We start from the raw sequence: 15,545 nt of genomic DNA on the forward strand, positions 1-15,545 counted from the left end.
GTCACCCAGGGGGCGTGCCCCCTGGCCTCAGCCCTGACAACCGGAGCTCTTAATCACCCGGCCTTCTTCCTCCTCGGCTTCCCTCTCCAGCAGCTGGCTGAGCTGGGGGAGGGGTAAGAGGAGGGCTGCGGGGGACAGTTACCACCTTCGTGGGTTGATACTTCTTCCAGCTGGAAGTCTAAGGCGTTCGCCTTTTCTCCTCCCCGGGATGCAGCCCTGCAGCAGCCTCTCACGAAGGCCTGGACCTCTGCTCAGCCCTTGGATCTCTCCCCGTCAAAACCCGCCCAGGGTCCCTAAGGCAGGGGACATGGAGAGGAGCCTCCAAAGTGCACCAAAAGCTCAAAAGGGGGCCGCAGCAGATGACCACGCCGGGGCTTTGATAAGTGCTACAAAGAAACCAGGAATGTGGCAGACAGTGATGGGGATGAGGGGCAGGCGTCATCTCTCCAGCGAGGCTCCAACGGGACCCTTCCACGCGAAGGCCCTGTGGCCGGTGGTGGTGCTCAAGAGTGGTTTGGAAGGGCAAACCCTGCCCCTCCATTATCTCCCTACATATTCCTCTTCACCTGCCCACAAAGAAATGCAGTTTAGCCCTGGCTGCTGTGGCTCAGTGGATTGAGCACCCACCTGCGAACCAAAGGGTCGCCGGTTCGATTCCCAGTCTAGGGCACAAGCCTGGGTTGTAGGCCAGGTCCCCAGTTGGAGGCACGTGAGGGGCAACCACACACTGATGTTTCTCTCCCTCTCTTTCTGCCTCCCTCCCCCTCTCTAAAAGTAAATAAATAAAATCATAAAAAAATACAGTCTAAATTAGAACAGTAAATAAGAACAGTGTGCTTGCTATGCACGCAGCTTCTAGACAAGTCCCCTGCCCCCTCCCCCCTTCCAACCAAACAACTGCCCCCAAACCCTTCTATACAGGAATTCTGGAATCTTCGCTACTCAGGTATTCCACTACTCAGGTCTTTTTGTCTCTTGCCCGTCTTACACACTAGCCAGCGGTCCCCACTCCTTCTGAAACCCAGGCCCGCCTGCCCACTTTCTCTGTCTGCACTGCCACTGCCCCAGCTGACGCCATCCCTCGTTTGTGCCATTTCGGCAGCCTCTGTCTGTCTGGCCTCCCGGCTCCCCTCGGTCCCCTGCAGTGCGTTCTCCAGAGAGAAGACACAGCCATCTTTATAACATGAAAATCACATCATGTCACTCCCTCGCCTAAAAGCCTCCGAAGACTTCTCATTGCTTTCAAAACAAAACTTAAGTTCTTCTCCGCAAGTAAAAGCGGAGAGGGCAGGAGACTCACGGAAGTGTCTGTGGGCGCTCACTGTGTGTGAGGAGAGAGACCAGAAAAAACCACAACCCAGCCGGATGATGACACAGACGGGTGTGATAAGACTGCCTCACTCCGAGGAGTGTGAGCGCATCGATCACACTGGTGTATGTGAGATACAGTAAAGGAAAAAAATCCAGATTCCTTGTGTGGGTCCCCAAGATCCTGGCTGGTCTGGCCTCTGCCACCTCCCCCACTCCCTCTCCTCCCACTCCTGTCCTTCCTTTGCTCGATGGGCTCCAGCAGAGAGAAAGGGAAGGTTTCAATTCAGCATGCGATTTCCCAGACCATTCATAGATTTATTCATTCAGACTTGTGTATTGAATCAAGCATTGATTAGAAGCGGAGCTACAGTGCCAAAGAGGGGGCTTCCAGCCCAGTGGGGGTGGCAGGCAGGTAACAGAGGCATAAGAAGTGTGATGGGAACCCTGCCTGGGGTACTGGGGAAAGGCCTCACAGCCTTCACAGCCTTGAGCTCCAGGACGAGTCCAAGTTAACCAAGCAAAATCAGGGTCAACATTCTTGGCTGAGGGGACTCTGTTTGCCAGGGCAATAAAGGCCAGAACAACACGGGCTTATCAGGCAGTGGGGAGAAGTGGGGAGAACGGATGGATCAAGGAGCTAGGAAATGAACTTGGGCTGGAAAGCAAGGGTCGGACCATGAATGGACTTGGAAGCCTCATTAGAGCTTTGGATTTATCTTTAGGCCACAAGGCTCCTGCCAAGATTTTAAAGCAGAGATGTGCATAATCAGATTTGTGTTTTAGAAAGAGCTCTTTGGCAGCAGCGCAGATAGATGATAGATTAGAGAGAGGACAGACTGGAGTCAGAGAGACCAACTGGTTCCGGAAAGAAATAACGCAGGCCTGAACCAGGACAGCAGTGGGGAGAGAGCGAGAGAGGCGAGCCTGTCTGGGCGTTTGGGCCCCGTGGACACGGGCAAGGGGAGCGTGAGGAGAGAGGGGTTGAGGTCCATACCTAGACTTCAGGCTTGGGGGAGTGGGAGGGTGGTGGGGCCATTCCTGAGATGGACGGCCCAAAAGGGAGACCAGCCCGGAGTCGGGGGCAGGGTGGCCTAGGCTGGGGTGTGTCAGGGTGCAGGCGCCCTAGAGAGTGCAGGCGGAGAGGTCTGGCTGAGACTGGGAGCGCTGTCTGTGCGTGGGCGTGAGTTATGGAAAGAAAGAGAGGCATGGGTCTGGACAGAGATCCCCACCCACCCTCCCAAGGACTCTGCCTCCCTAGCCCCCTTGTCCCCCAGAGAAATGTTCCTGAACTGGGGGTAGGGGAAGAGAAAGCAGGGGCAGAAAACTTCGCGGTGGGAAGGGCTGAGAAAACGGGCAAGGACAATGCTAGGAACCGGGGGACTGCAGGGCCCTCGTGGTGGTGGGATCCTTGCTTTAACTGTAGCAGCAAGCCTCAGAAACCATCTTACCGATGGGGAAACTGGGGGTCAGGCATGGACAGTGCCCTGGCCAAAACTGCCCCTTAAGTTGCTCATGCTCTGGGCTGGGCAGGTGAGTGCGGACTTGCTTTAGATGGATGCACCATCTGCCTATTTCCATGGGAGCTGTCACCCACTCCCCACCACCACCATGGTTGTGACAGAGAAGGAGACAGCCCAGAGTCAAAGGGGAGGTGTCTGGGGAGACCTGGACCACCCCTCACACTCTCCCTTCCCACCTACTGAATGTTCCCTCTCCCTAGAGAGCACCACCCTGCAGTCCACTTGAGGACACTGGCTCCTTCTAGTGGTCATAAGGAGTATTGCTCTTGCTCCCAAATCAACTTAAAAGCCCAAGTCCCTGGAGCATAGATAGGACCTCAGTTTCCTCTGGCCAACCTCCAAAATGGGCCCAGTTCCAGTACCCAGACAAACCCTCCACCTGCCTGTGTGGGGGATATTTGCTCTTGCCACAGCTGAGGCCTAACCTCAACGAGATGCCCTCTCCTCCAGGCCAGACCCCGGGGCATGGCTGATGTGTTTCTATGGCTTACGATGAGGGTGGGGTCCACCTCCCACCCTGTCGTACCGGAGTGCTCTTCATCAGACTGAGAGCTCCTTGGGGGCAAGAGTCATGCTGACGTCACTTCGTCTCCTCAGGGTCTGACACAGCACCCTGCACGCATGTGCCGAGTGGTCAGTGAACATCTGTAGGGACTGACAGCCCATCACCGCTTGGCCATCCTGGGAGCTCAGTGGTCCCTTCCCCTGATTCACACACTGCCAGGACGGCGGGGGGCGGTGGGGGGGGCGGTCTATACTTCTTCAACCGCCCAGTCTCAGATCATCATTAAGTCCTCCTTTTTTAGGAACGCCCCCCCCGAATACTCTGTATGGCTGGTGCCAGGTCCTTCCAGGCTTCTGCTGAGATGAAGGAGCACCCCACAGAACCACCTGCAGATTTCTGTTGGGGTCTCTTCCCCAGCCCTCAGCCCCCCTGCTGCCAGCCTCCTCCCCACCTCCTTCTCTGCCCCTCCACCGGAGGGCAGAGGCGAGTCAGAGCCCTCCTCGGGGCTTCCTCCGCACACCCCCGAGACCAGCTGTTCCTTCTTCCACGTGGTCTTTTCGAAGCTGAAGGTTTTCGCTTACTCTTCAGTCCCGGAGCAGGGGAGTTGGGATAATTTTCATGACTTTTCCATTCTTTTTTATGTGAAGAGTTAGTGGTGTGTGGCATCTGTTGGGAGGTCAGCGATGTGGGCTGTGAAAGAATTCACACCGAGAAGGAAGTGCAGAGAGCAAAGTTTTCACTTTCACTTTCCCAAGGGAGGGAGAGGGCTGGGTGTGGAGCAAGGCACCAGCCCCAGGGGTCAAGGCCTTGGGCTTTTGTCGGCTGATGGGGCGGCTGTAGAGCAGGATGCTTCCGCTGGGCTACAACTTGTTTTGATGTTATCCTTGGGTGCAGGATCCTGTCTGGGTGGGTCCGGTGTGTCCTGTTTTGCGGGTTCCTGGAGCCTCTGAGCCTTCAGGGCGCTTCCAGTAATTTTCTAGTCCTGCGATAAAGGCTCATAAAACAATTAGGATCAGTCATGCTTGCTGGGGTCCAGGCAGCTCTGGGAAAGAGGGTGTGAAAAGGGGGCTCATGTCCTGTTAGCATCTGATTAGGGTGGAATGTTTCCCTCACTCCCGGGTGACTGCAGTTCTGAGGAAGCAAGATGACCAGGCTCCTGTGTGAGGAGCGCGTCCTCAGGCTGTCGTTGTAACAGCAAGTCTGGAGGGGCCTTTGTGCACCACTTTGAACTTGAGAGGTGTGTTCCTACAGCCCCACTTAGCAGTGGAGAAAACCGAAGCGAATGCCTTGCGGAAGGTCACGGAATTGGCAAGAGTAACAAAGTTGGGACTTAACACGGACCTCCTGATTCTCAAGTTCAGTGCTTCCCCTGCTACAGAAGTGCCCCCTTTACATGATCCATGGCCTTTCAGAGGCAGGTTTGGTGACCTGGAGAGAATGGGTTCACGGGACTGACCTAGACACAAGGCCGATCCCTCCCTCCCTCCCTCCCTTTCAAAAAATTCTGCTCTGTGTCAGGCGTTAGACCTTGAAGTCCAGGAGACCCTGGAAGGCAAGAACCATGCCCTTGTCACGTGTCTCTGAGCATTCTGCCAGCACTGGGCTGGGCACAAGGCCACCGGAACATAGCGGCATTGAAGCAAGAGAGGAGCCAACACATGAATGACTGGTCTTCCTAGGTCACTGCTAAGGTGGCCCCTGTGGGCTTAACCACAGGCCTGAGGCCCTGAGATGCCCAGGACAGTGTCCCCTCCACTGTGTGTGTTGGGTGGCGGGGCGGGGGGGGGGGGCACAGGGAGCACAGTTACCAAAGAGGAATGGACTTAGAGAGGCCACAGTCATACCGCTGCCAGAAACACAGCCCGAGGCAAGGGGGGAACGAGGAAGAAACTCTCCAACTTTTCTCCCATCCCATCTTCTACCAGTGCCTCCCATGGGCCCACCCACCTGGGAGGACCTGGCAAGTGAACCGGGTCGATGCAGGTCAAAAGGATGGGGCTCTCTGCCTACCGGGCAGGACAGAAAAGGGACCCGGGGACTGCAGGTCCAACCCAGACGGACCAGCGCATTCATACACAGTGAGAGTATTGCCAGGGTATAACGCAGCGCCAGATAACAGGGAGCACCCAAGGAATACTTATTAAATGAACACGTAGAATAAACTAGATTCCCAGGTCCATCCCGGCAATCCCGCTGCCCATCCCCGCTTGTCCCCTCTTTCTGTTGTCGTAAGTTGCCTGCAAATCCTGCCCCGCCCAGGAGCTGTCTGCCATATGCCTTTTCCAGGCCCGGCCAAGTAGCTGGCCGCAGCCAGAGAGGATCGCACCGCCGACCGGAGTCACTCGGTGTTCATGCTCACGAACCTCGCAGGGGCTGGACTCCGCTCAGCAGTCCTGCTGTGTTTCTCTGGTGGTCTTGCTTCCACTGCACAACACACCTGGAGCCTTCTCACAGTCCCTCCAACCTCCCGCCCCTCCCCCTCCGCCCTCCTCCCAGCTGAGGACCTCACCACCTCCTTCACCGGGGAGCCATCCGCGGGCTCCGCCATCCCCACCACCGAACCCTCACCCCCCCTGCGTGTGCACCGTCCCTCCCTCCTCCTCCTCTCCTCTCCCACGGCAATGCCTCCACTTCGCTCCAAAGCCCTCACCTTTCCAAAGGCTCTGCGCCTGCAGTGAACCCCCTCCCGGCCTTGAATGATCCAGATGGCCCCCAGCAGTTCGAGAACAGGATGGGGTCTCTCCCCTCTCTCCCCACATCCCCGGCCTTCGGCTCCCACCCCGTTCCTCCCCTGCCCTTCCCCAGCGAACGGTGGACCCACTTGATTTCCACTTCCTCGCTTCCCGGTCTCCTGCTCTTCCCCTGTGCTCACAAGGGAAATTTAAACACAGGACAATCCTCGCAAGAGAATGTGAAGTGAAAGATGACGTGAAAGATGGCAGGCTATAAAGCTGCAGGTTGCCTGATTCAGATTATTTGTACATTAAAAACGAAGGAAAGACCACATTTGATCATTCCTGAATGTTCGGTACAGGCGACGTTTATTTGCTTTCATGGGCTTTTCTTTCTTCCTATTTTCTACAGGGAGCACACTTTACATTTTTTTACAATCCAAAATTAAATAGGACACAAAGGAAATATCCCTTTAGCTAAAAGTCCGTGCTGTTTCACCGAAGAAGAATATATGTCTTCTCACACACCGGATTGTCCTGTCGTCCTCTGTGCTTATTTGTTAGCAGTTCGGGGGGCGGGGGGAGGGAAGATTTCTGTCAAATAGTCTTGTGCATGCTTTCTCCTTTGGATCCTTTTTCCTCCTCCTTTCATTGTTATTTGTAATCTAAAATAGATGTGTATGCAGTTAAAGAACTTGAGGAGCCCCGAGGTTCCTGAAGACGGAGAGAAGTCCCGTCCTGTCCCTCCTTCTTCACCCCAGTTCTGGGCCCCAGAGACCCGCCCTTTCAGTTCTTCCGTCTCCTCCTGCTAGGGTTTCCCTCCGCATTTCCAAACCAGATGCTGACACAACTACTCGCTGGGTTTTCAGCTGTAAGTGCTGCTTATTGTCTTCCTGCTACGGAGGGCGGAGATTTTCAGGGAAAATCTCCCTCATCTTCCCTGTAGAGCTGCTCACTCATAGTCTGAGATCATTCGGTGCTTTTACTGCTATGACTATGGACGTATTATTCCCAGACAAGCCAGCGTTGTCCACTGTGATATTGTTTCCTGTCTTGAATAACTTCATTTCCCCTGGAATTGAACTTGCTTCTTTAAAAAAAAAGGGGTTTTTTGCTTGGTTTTCTATATACTTATTGCTAATTAATTCCCACATATAACTGACAGAAATTAAAATCTTCTCTCAGTGTTTTTTAAAAATTTTATTTGTTTATTTTTAGAGAGAGGGGAAGGGAGGGAGAAAGAGAGGGGCAGAAACATCAATGTGTGGTTGCCTCTTGCATGCCCTCTACTGGGGACCTGGCCTGCAACCCGGGCATGTGCCCTGACTGGGAATCAAACCGGCGATTCTCTGATTCGCAGGCCAGTGCACAGTCCACTGAGCCACACCAGCCAGGGCTTCTCTCAGTATTTTCAAATCACTTTTTTTTTCTTCGCAGCACCCTTGTTGAGCCCCTGTTTCCTCCTGCTCCCATCTGGTCTAGGTGCTTTCTGGGCTCCTACAAACTCCTCTGACCACCATTCTAGAGATGCCTTCTGCGTCTCCTGGTGGGACCTCCGATTGCCTGAATACCACTATCTTTACTATTTTTTTCTTCTTCTTCTTCTTTTTTTTCCCTGCAGCTTATCCTTAAGCAGCTTCCTGAGAAGTGGCCCATGGGAGGCCAAGCGTTTGAGACCTTGTACTCTGAAAATGCCTTGATCCCAACATCTCGCTTGCTGGGTTGGCTGGGTGCAGAATCCTAGGGAGCACACCAGGCTCTGCTGGAATCTGAAAGCATCTCGCGTCGCCCTCTGAGCTCCAGTGGGGCTGCCGAGATGTGCGTGCCGCCCCGATTCCAGTTCTTTCCTCTCCGGGAGCAGTGAGCATCTTCTTTCGTCCTCATTGTTCTGAAAGTTCATGAAGACGTCTTCATGATGTCGGTCCTTTCCCTTCCTTACGCTCTCCTCAGTGCCATGCTTTGGGTTGAAACCCATGTCCTCCAGTTCATTGTTATTTATTTACTCAGACCTTCCTCCTCCGTGGGCTCCGTTTTTATTTTCTGCAGCTCCTGTTAGTAGGGTGTCAGACCCGGATTATTCTCTAGTCCTTTCTCTCCTCTTGTTCATCTCCTCATCCTTTTGTTTTATTTTCTGGGAGTGATTTTATCTCTCAGTCCCTCTGCAGAATGCTTTATTTTAAATTTTATCTCAAAATTTTCATCTCCAAGACCTTTTTTGTGTTTTCAATAATTTGTTCAATAAGCCCTGGCTGGTGTAGCTCAGTGGATTGAGCGCAGGCTGCAAACTAAAGCATCGCAGGTTCGATTCCCAGTCAGGGTACATGCCTGGGTTGTAGGCCACGGCCCCCAACAACCACACATTGATGTCTCTCTCTCTCTCTCTCTCTCTTTCTCCCTCCCTTCCCTCTCTAAAAATAAATAAATAAAATATTTTAAAAAAATAATTTGTTCAATAAATATTTACAGTGAATCTGCTGTATGCCAGGCACTGTTCTAGGTGATAGGGTAGGTGATAAGGATATGGCAGTGAATGAAGAAAAAAAAAATCTCTGCTTTCAGGAGCTTATTCTCTACTTCCTTTTTTAAAAATCAACTTTCCTGAGGTGTAGTTTTCATGGAACTAAATTAGATGTGCATTTAGACAAAATTTGATACACTGTTACACTCATGTAACAACCACCACAATCAAGATATAGAAAATTCTTTCCCCAGCCTGTGTGGCTCAGTTGGTTGGAGTGTCGTCCTGTAAACTGAAAGGCCGTGGGTTCGATTCCGGGTCAGGGCACGTACCTAGATTGTGCATTCAATCCTGGTTGGTGCACATACGGACACAACCGATGTTTCTCTCTCACATCATGGTGTCTCTCCCTCTCCCTCCCTCCCCCTGCCAAGATAAATGAGCATGTCCTCGAGTGAGAATTAAAAGATATGTCGAAAATTCTTATCACCCCCAAAATGCTCTTGAGCCCCTTTGCTGTCCATCACCACCTTCTCCTGGCCCCAAGTACTCTCCATTCTGCCTTCTGACACTGCAGATCAGATTTGTCTTTCCTCGAGTTTCACTTAAATCGAATCACAGAATGTTTCCTCTCTGTGCCTGGCTTCCTTCACTCCGAATAATGGCTTTCAGATTCTTTCACACTGCCGCTACGTCAGTCATTCCTCCTCGCTGCTGAGCAGTGTTCCATGGCACACCACAGGCCTCCCCCCGCCCCCCCGTTCCCCTCCTGATAGGCACTTGGGTTCCTCCCAACTTGGGGTTATCAGGAAGAAATCCAATAGGGACATTTGTATACAAGTCTCTGTACGGACATAGGTTTTTATTTTTCTGGGATAAATATCCAGGGATGAAGTTGCTGAATTGTAGAGTAAATATGTGTCCAATTTTATAAGAAACTGCCAAACAGCTTTACGAAGCGGCCGTGCCATTTTCCAGCGGAGTTCCAGGCTCTCCGCATTCCCACCGCATGTCGGCATCGCCAGGCTTTCCGTTCCCGTCACTGTCGTGGGTTTACAGTGGTATCTCATTATGGTTTTTGTCGGCATTCCCTTGCTGACTGGTGGCATCAAGCACCTTCTCATGTGTTAGCCAGTCTTTGCTGAAGTATCTACTCAAATCTATTGTCTATTTAAGTTTTTAAAATTAAGTTTGTATTCTTATGATGGAGTTGTAAGCTTTCTGTATGTACTGAATACAAGTTCTTTGTCATATAAATATACTGCAAATATTTTTTCCCATTTTGAGGGAGAATTGTTTTTCTTAACCATGTGTTTTGAACAGAAGTTTTAATTTTAATGAAATCCAAGTTATCATTTTTTCTTCTATGGTTCATGCTTTTCGTGTCCTGTGGAGAAATCCTTGCTGTGGTCAGGAAGATTTTTCTCCTGCTTTCCTTCCAAAAGTCTTACAGTTTTAGCTTTTATGTTTGGGCCTATGATCCATTTCAGGTTAATTTTTGTGTACGGAATAAGATAAGGGTCAAGTACTTTTGTTTTTCCATCAGTTGCTCTGGTGCTGTTTTTAGAAAAGATTATCTATTCGCCATTGAATAATATTGCCATCTTTGTAAAAAAAAAAAAAAAAAGCCAATTGACCACAGACACGTGAGCTTATTTCTGGATTCTTTATTCGTCCCGTTGAGAACCAACACCACACCTTCTGTGTTACTGTGTGCAGTTTACAGATAAGTAGACACTATGTGCTCCACGCACACCACACCTCCCAGCCTTGTCCTCCTTTTCGAAATTGTTTTTGCCAATTCTAGGTCCTTAGCAATTACATATAGATTTTAGAATTACTCTGTCAATTTCTACCAAAAAAAAAGCTTACTGGAATTTTATTTGGGATTGCTTTGAATCTGTAGATCAATGTGGGGAGAATAGATATTTTGACAATACTGAATTTTCATTGAGTGTGATATATCTCTCCATTTATTTAGGTCTTTCAAAATTTCTCATAGCAATGTTTGTGGTTTTTATCATACAGGTATTTTTAAATTTACCCCTCTCTGGCTGGCATAGCTCAGTGGATTGAGGGTGGGCTGCAAACCAAAGCATTGCAGGTTCGATTCCCAGTCAGGGTACATGCCTGGGTTGCAGGCCAGGTCCCCAGTGAGGGCCAATGTGACAGGCAACCACACATTGATATTCTCTCTCTCTTTCTCTTTTTCTCCCTCCCTTCCCCTCTCTAAAAATAAATAAATAAAATCTTTTTAAAAATTTACCCCTAAGTAGTTCATGTTTTTGACGCTATTATAAAAAGCTTTAAATTTCCAAATATTTATTGTAGATTTTTAAATATTGATCTTATGTCCTGTGTCCTTGTTAAACTCACACTGGTTCTAGGAGGGTTTTAAAGATATGTTTAAGGATTCTCCACAATAAACTAAGACAGTTTTACTTCTTTTCCAATCTGTATGCCTCCTATTTATTTTTCTGGCCTCTTGCAGACTGTCATACCGGCTTAGACCTCCTAATGTTAAACAGAAGTAATGAGAGTGGGCATCTTTGCATATTCTTTTTTTTAAGATTTTACTTATTTATTTTTAGAGAGGGAAAGGAGGGAGAAAGAGAGAGAGAGAAACATTAATGTGAGGTTGCTGGGGGCCATGGCCTGCAACCCAGGAGTGTGCCCTGACTGGGAATTGAACCTGCGACACTTTGGTTCGCAGCCCGCACTCAATCCACTGAGCTATGCCAGCCAGGGCTATATGTTCTTGATTTTAGGGGAAAGCATTTGATCTTTCATCTCTACCTATTTTTCTTAATGGTGTCTTGTTCCAGTTTCACGGATGATAGGACCTTTCTCTTTATTTGAGAACATCAATGACAGGATCGGTGGGTTTGTTCAGGTCTGCCATGCTTTTGCCTTGTCTGATTCCACCAAGTGTTTTACTTGTGTCGCCTTCATTTTGTTTTTGCTTTGCTTAGTTTTTATTTGACTTGTCTTTCTCTTTCACGTGATGGCTCTTCTCAAGCGAACTCCTGGGTCCCTCGTCTGACTGTTCATATGTGAGAGTGAGCTGCTGCCGACTGCCGGTTGGTCCCCACATTCTTTATGTGTGCCTACTCGGCTGCCCCGCTAAAGAATACATTCTCCAGCCTCCTTTGTGATTAGATGAGGTCATGCATGTAACCAAGTTTTAACCAATCAAATGGAATGGAATGTGTATGTGCTGCTTCTGCCTTGTTAGCTTAAAACAAAATTGCTGCCCTGGATTTTCTCTGCTTTCCCTTCCCGCAAGCTGGAGCGCAGATGGCCCTCTGGCTGCAGGAAGACAGTCTTTTCAGGGACGGCAAATCGATGAAGTGAAAGGAGAGTGGTCTGTAAATGACCTCGGGAACAAAGAGAAGTTAACTTCTGTCTGCTTTTCTATCTGTATTTGGGGGCCTTGGTACAGCCACTTAACTTTGCTCTAACTAATTTCCCAAGCAATGCGGGCCCTGAAAAGCTGGTTGGAAGCGTCGTGGGCCTGAGCCCTTGAGGGCTTCCCCTGTGGTGCGTTTTGCTCCAAGGTAGTAGCTCTCCACAGGTGGTCCAGGTCGTCCTGGGGGCCCTTGAGGCCACTTCTGGGGGTACTTGAAATCAAAATTATGTTAGTGGTATCACGAAATCATTACTGTCCTTATTCACTCTCGTTCCCTCCTGAGTGTGCGTGCGAGTCCTTCAGAGGCTGTGTGACCTGCGAGGGCACAACGGGAGGAACCGAGGACACTGAGATTTCCAGAAGGGTAAGACAACGCCACTCCTCTCACTAAATATTTATGTTTGGGGAACTCTAGTTATTTGTCGTAAAATCATGTTTACACATCATGAGTTTATTCTTGTTATGTCTAAATGAGTAAATGCCTTTTTAAAATTTCTCACTTTAATTGTGACTAGATAGGACCCATATTTTAAAAACTCTTTGGGGTACTTAATAACTTTTAAGAATATAAAGGGGGCCCTGGCTGGTGTGGCTCAGTGGATTGAGCAGGGGCCTGTGAGCCAGGCAGTTGCCAGTTCAATTCCCAGTCACAGCACATGCCTGGGTGTCGGGCCAGGTCTTCAGTGGGGGGCTCTCGAGAGGCAACCACACACTGATGTTTTTCTCCCTTTCTTTTTCATTTCATTTCCCTTTCTCTAAAAATAAACAAACGAAATCTTAAAAAAAAAGAAGAGGGGTCCTAAAATAAAAAATTTAAGAACCACTGCACTTGGGTGACCTTCTTGGGCTTCTGCATTGGGGATTTCCAACTACGAGGATCTGTAGGCTTTTCTCGGGGGCTGGTCATTTTCCCCATGGAGGAATTACGCACACTCGTGCTTAGGAGCACTCAGGGACTTCTCACTACACTTAAAACATTTGAGCAAAGCCTACGACATCTGGCACTTGCTTATTTCATGGTTGTGATCTTGTATGATTCTCTCATTCATACACTGCGCTTTGGCCACATTCATCTTCATTCAGTTTCTTCAATGGACCGAGCTCTGACCTGCCACAGCGTTCCTGCGCTGCAGGGAAACAGCGCCATCGTGGCACCTGGCAACCTTACACATCACCACACAGCCCATTAGGGCCAGACTGGAAACTCTGCTGAATCTAGGTCTTGGCAAAACACCTGTGCTCCTCCTGGACCACTAGGGGGGCTTGTGAGGAGCCGCTCAAGGCCATGTCCCCTTCATTTCCCTACCTACCAGGAAGCTGCTGCGAGAACCGTTTCTCACAGCTTCTGGGTTTTCTCAGGAAAAGCCTCTGTCCTCACCCCACTGAACCTCTATGGCTTTCTAGGGAAGAGTCCTCACCCAACTAAGAACTCCGCTGCAAACTATGACACTGCGCTAGCCGCCGTAGGGCCTTGGCTCCTACACGACAGGGCGTGCTAACGTCTGTGTTGCTGTCATCTGGCCCCATCCGTTCCAACTCTGCCCTAAACCAGGGCCCACAGGAGCTGGCACCTTCGGCTACTCTGCCTTTTTTCGGTGTCTGTGTAAGCGGCAAACTGTCTGACTCCAAGACAGGCTGCATTACTGGCCACATCTATCGGCCGTGCCTTGCCTGTGTCTGACATGCACGTGCTATTCCCTCCACTCGAGTGCTTGTCTCCCACCCACCCACACTTTGCCACCTCTCGCTTCTTTAGATCTCACCTTAAAAGTCATGTCCCCGTAGAGACCTCCCTGGTCAGCCGGTCCAAAATAGACCCTTTGTGGCAGACACCATTGGTTGCAATTCCAACACCCATTCTCTTTCCCATCCTGTTCCTTTTTTTTAAAAAAAAAAAAAAGATTTTTATTTATTTATAGAGAGGGAAGGGAGGGAGAAAGAGAGAGAGAGAGAAACATCAATGTGCGGTTGCTGGGGTTATGGCCTGCAACCCATGCATGTACCCTGACTGGGAATCAAACCTGCGACACTTTGGTTCGCAGCCTGCGCTCGATCCACTGAGCTACGCCAGCCAGGGCCATCCTGTTCCTTGCTAACAAGAACCTCCATTTTGATTTGTTATGGTTTAGGAAGTCATGTGGTTTAGGAGCAGCCAGGCCCCTCCCTGGACCCCGAGGCTGACTCTTGATTTGTTAAGTTCCAACGTGGCGATGCCATTCTTTCGCCAAGGACTAGTCCAGAAATGGGCAGATGCTAAAATTCCGCCCACCGACTCATGAGGGGATGTCTGGGGGGTGTTTCTGGGAAACCCCACCTCACTCTGATCAAGAGACCCAAAATGTAACATGCTCTCTTCCTGCCTTCTGGCCTTGGGGTAATGTGGTGTGAGGACATTAAGCCTGGCCCTTCTGCGGTCATCTTGTGACCTTGAGGGAGCAAGTACGAGGACAAAAGCCAACACCTGAAGATGACAGAGTTAAATATGGAAAGCTTCTGCATCACTGATGGCCTTGTCGAGCCACTAAGTTAACCAAAACCCCCAAACCGCCCTACCCTGCGATTTATTATTTGGTCTAATTTCCTTACTGCTCAAGCCATCTGAGTCTGTTATTTGCAGTCAAAACCTCCCTTACTGATTCATACAGATCTCCGATCATCTAAAATAGTGTCTGGGACGTGACAGGGCTCCAACATATGTGTGTTAAGTAAAGGAAGAAGAAAAGTTGTCATTCTATAACTGCTGGCTTTAGTTCCCACCCCTCCCACGTTGGCATTCGGATAGGAAGTAGAATCAACCTTTGTTTGCATATCATTTACATAGAGCCGCTTCCCCCAACTCGGAAATGTGCAGGCTATGGTGTCACCTATCTACCATTTATCAGCTGTGTGACTGTAAGCACTTTACTTGACTTCCCTGAATCTCCATGTCTTCATTTCAAAAATGGTGATATCACAATAAGGTTAAAATTATGTATTTATGAAGCCACTGGTCCAAAGTGTTCAAGATATATTTGTTCTTATACTCAGTCCGCACACCTGGCTGGGGAAGGGGCTGGAGGGTGAAATGCTCTGTGTGGCAATGAGTTGGACTCATTCCTAAAGCCGATGCAACAACGCTGTTCTATCCCTAATCTTCACCTTGTCACAATTACATTATGCCAAAATACCCGCCTCCGTGTCCTCCTCCATCCTCCCCACCTGTCCATCTACAACTAGCACAGGTCTACGCTTGCCCTCACGTCCCAGGGGCTCTCCCATCGCCACTGCTTCCCAGGGTACAATGTGGGGAAAGCGGAGCAGATACAGGGTTTAAACCTAGAAGAGCTATGTTCCAGTCAAGTCTAGCTCTAAGTAGACACGTGTCCAGGGGGAAGCCACTTAGCCTCTGAACCTCAACTTCCTTATCTGTAAAACAGGGACAATGGGTTGTCATGATGCTCAAGGAGGATACCCTAGATACACGAAGTTGACAATTGTAAAACATTATACAAAAATTGGTTTATTTTCATATTCTCAGCATTCCTGCTAGTGAGATTAGAATAGAAGCAAACAATACTAAGGCTAGTCTTGCGTGATTCCGGAGCATCCTGTCTGTGTTTCTTGGCCACAGCCTGCCCAACCAACCACTTCCACTCCCTTCATTATTCATTCATTCAACAAATACTCATTG

At 49.6% G+C, this 15,545-nt stretch overlaps 1 long non-coding RNA gene across 1 annotated transcript; it reads right to left on the minus strand.

Annotated features, from left to right (window-relative positions):
• Positions 1-627: 627 nt before the first annotated feature.
• On the minus strand, positions 628-12,649 carry LOC118502319. The gene is made up of 3 exons (XR_004905029.1): positions 12,532-12,649; positions 3,378-3,386; positions 628-662 (listed from the first exon to the last, which is right to left on the minus strand). It is a non-coding gene; the product is annotated as an uncharacterized LOC118502319 (long non-coding RNA).
• Positions 12,650-15,545: the final 2,896 nt, after the last annotated feature.

The sequence above is a fragment of the Phyllostomus discolor genome, chromosome 8 (genome assembly GCF_004126475.2).
Source record: "Phyllostomus discolor isolate MPI-MPIP mPhyDis1 chromosome 8, mPhyDis1.pri.v3, whole genome shotgun sequence".
NCBI lineage: Eukaryota > Metazoa > Chordata > Mammalia > Chiroptera > Phyllostomidae > Phyllostomus > Phyllostomus discolor.